Below are 3,756 nucleotides of genomic sequence, written 5' to 3' on the forward strand. Positions count from 1 at the left end.
TCACCCTCTCCAGCAGCTGTTATTTTTTGAGTTGTTGATAATTGCCACCTGACTGGAGTTAGGTGGTATCTCAGTGTGGTTTTGATTTGCATCTCCCTGATGATTAGTGAGGTTGAACATTTCTTCATATATCTGTTGGCTGCTCGGACATCTTCCTTTGTGAAGTGTCTGTTCATATCTTTTGCCCATTTTATAATGGGGTTGTTTGTTTTTTTCCTTCCTTTAATCCCTGTTCTGCCACAGACCTTTGATTATCCTCTTTTTGCCTTGGAATACACTTACCTCGTTTTCTCTGGTTAACTCATATTCATCATTCAGATCTTATCTTTCTTTTTTAAGGAAGGCATTTATGACTCTGTTAGCTCTTCCTATCTTACATTATCTTGTTAATTCCACTATGCTTCCCTTTATTACACTTATCTCAGTTTGCACTAATACATCTTTGGCATACCTGTGTTTTATCTCTTCCTCCACTAGAGTTTGAGCTACGTGAGGACAGGGTTTATGGACAGAGGCAGCTTACTGCCCACTTTCCACAGTTTAGAGTGGCTATCCAGTCAGGAATTGAATTTCTTAGACCACTGCAATTTAATACTAAAAAAGCATTTAAGCTTCTTGGACTACAGCATCACAAATGCAGCCATGTGGATGGAATTTCAGCCAATGGAATATGGTTGGAAGTGACATGTGCTACCTACAGACCTCAGTTATGCTTATTTCTCCACAGTGTCTCCTCCACACGGAACTGACCTCCTCCATTCTCTTTTCCTCATCCTGCTGGCTGGAACAGAGATGACCCTGAGAATGACCTTGGAAACTATATGTTTAAAAAAGGCTGCCTCTGTCAGCTTATGTCCCTGATTAACTATGTAAAGTACCACTGATATGCAAACCTGTTGACCCACTTGTACTGTTACATAAGAAATAAATATGCAATTTACATTAGCTTTTTATAGTAGTTTCCTTACTCCAACTATTTCAGGGATTTGTTCACTGCTGTACTGCTAGTGTTACCACAGTGCCCTTTATGTGTTAGATACTCATGAACAAATAGAAAATAAAGTTCTTAAATATTTGTTGAGTATGATATTATTTTGAATATGTTGAATTTGTGATATTATTTTTATATTTACACATAGAAACTGCTTTATAATTTTTTGAGGAAAATTGAGTAGACAGAAATAGTAGTCTTGACTGAAGAAAACAACCAATTTAACTATTTTGAAGTAATTACCTGCTTAATAACAAGTCAAACAAAATGGATGTCACAGCACATGTGTCAAAATGTGAAATAACAAAGGTAAAATGATGTATGATAACATCAAACAAACACTGTGAAGTCCTGGTCTATTTTTTAGGATGCATATTGTTCAATATAAAATTTCTTTTGCAAGATGTGCAATCATAGTGTAGTCTTTTATGAAATTCACTGCTGTAAATTGAGAAAAAAAATTAAAAATTCTCTATGGTGAGATTACTTTCAATCACCAGTTGTTGGATTTGTTATTGGTTTTGTGTGTGGGCCATATTTGTACCCATTTCTGTCTGTTGGATCTATTTGTGTGTTTGTGAGGGGAGAATGTATGTATGCATTTGTGTGTGTTCTTGAAATTCTTGTTTAGTGTTATAGGGGGCAAAAAGGGTGTGGTCCTTTTCCTCCCCATCATAAGGATCATGGCTAACACCCCATAACAAAAGACAGATAAACAAGAGAAGAGCATAACAAATTTATTTGATTATAGTTTTATGTGATACAGAAATCTTCAGAATGAAAACTCGAAGATATAGAAAAACTGTCCATTTTTATGTTTAGGTTCTATGAAACAAGGACAGCCATATAGAAATGTGATTGGACAAAAAGAGTATGAGCTATTGGAAATAGATTGAGTGGAGGAACCTAGCAAGGTCTTTTCGTTCAGATTTTTCTTGGCCTCTCTGTTGCAGCATTTCTTTATCCTGGGTATGAGATAGGACCCCTCTGGAATGAGGCTCTTAATTTCTTTACGGACAATTTTTACACAGAAAGGTGAGGGAATATTAGAGTGCTAGACTTTGTCTTTATGCCTGGCTTTGGAGTAAGGGGGGGTCTGGTTTCTTTCTCCCACCCCGGTTCTGGTTTCTATGATCTGCCTTGGGAAAGAGGGATTCTAATTTCTATGGTTTGCCTGGGGGGGAAAAGGGGTTTCTATGACCAGTCTTGAAAAGAGGAATTCTAGTTTTTATTTATTTATTTATTTATTTATTTATTTATTTATTTATTTATTTATTTATTTATCTGAGTTGGAGTCTCACTCTGTCGCCCAGACTGGAGTGCAGTGGCCGCTCCCAGCCACCGCAGCTTAGACCTCCTGGGCTCTGGCGATCCTTCCGCCTCAGCCTTCCAAGTAGCCGGAATTACAGGCATGCGCTACTACGCCTGGCTGATTTTTTGATTTATTGTAGAGATGAGGTCTCACTGCCCAGGCGGGTCTTGAACCCGCGAGCTCAGAGCAATCCACCCACCTCAGCCTCCCAAAGGGATGGGATTACAGGCTGAGCCACCTAGCCGGCTTAATTTTTTATGACTTGCCTTGGGGGAGAATGAAGGGTGAAAGACAGAAGAGCAAGAGAAGGTCAGAGAAGAAACTGCTTTTGAGGCTGCTCCTCAAAAGCAAAATGAGGCCTTCATTTTGGGGTATCATTTTATGAGCCCTAATAGTAGAATCTAAGGGTTATCTAAGGGTAACCTAATTTTGCACAGAACTGGTTATGGAAGAGAAACCATCAAGAATTTGTAGCTCACTCCAAAATTTACAGATTCACCATTGCAGAGTCCGGGAAAGACACATTTTCTGTGGTGGGAATAAATTAGGATCTCAGCTGTTGGTGGCACCTGCTCCAGTGAGTATGTGTGTGTGCAGACTTGCACGTGTGGGACAGGAGTGTGGAGTGTGTGTGTGCCCGAGCGCTTGTGTGCACATGTGTGTAGCTGGGGAGGGTGGGGGCTTCCAGTCATTGAAATAGCAGGGTGGAAGGTGCCGTGTCAGCTGGTTGGAGGGGGTTTTACTTTTCTTTTGTGTCCTCACAAGCTGTCCCTGGGAGGCAGTACCCCGACTTTGGGGGAGGACTCTGATTGTAGTCCTTGGCCTCTATCCTGCATGTTTGCCATGCCCCCTTTTTCTGCAGCGCTCCAGTGGCTAAGGTAGCCTTAGGAAGGAGCAGGAAGAAGGGGAGGGGTGGGAAGGCAGATAAAGGCTTCTGTGGGATCCTGTGATTCTGTTGTCTGCAGGAGGCTTGTTGTTTCTGGTTAATGTGTCAGTGGAGAATGATTCAAGTTGCTGTGTGCTGGAAGGACCTGGAGAGTGTGCTGCTCACCTGGCTGCCATTTTTATTTATAATTCAACCTTGTTTTGTACTTGCTGTTCCATGATCATGCCCCATACTTTCCCAACTATATACTCACTTTGCAGAGTAAATCATCTCTTCTTTTTCCATCTGTCAATACTCCATTTTCTCTATACAAAAATAAGAATATTTTGCTAGTTTTTTACTATGTGCAAGGCCTATAACCTCCATTTTCCCATTTAATCCTCATGAAAATCTTATTCAATAATTATTCTCTCCATTTTAAGAATAAGGAAACTGAGGCTCTAAGAGTTTAATTTAGCTTCAGTCACAAAGGTGATAAATGTCAGAACTAGAATTTATGCTGAGAAAACTGACACACTGGTTTTTGATAAGTACTGCTTTGTGAAATGATACTTCCTTCTTGAAGTT

The sequence above is a fragment of the Carlito syrichta genome, unplaced genomic scaffold (genome assembly GCF_000164805.1).
Source record: "Carlito syrichta isolate Samal-C Ts95f unplaced genomic scaffold, Tarsius_syrichta-2.0.1 Scaffold289003, whole genome shotgun sequence".
NCBI lineage: Eukaryota > Metazoa > Chordata > Mammalia > Primates > Tarsiidae > Carlito > Carlito syrichta.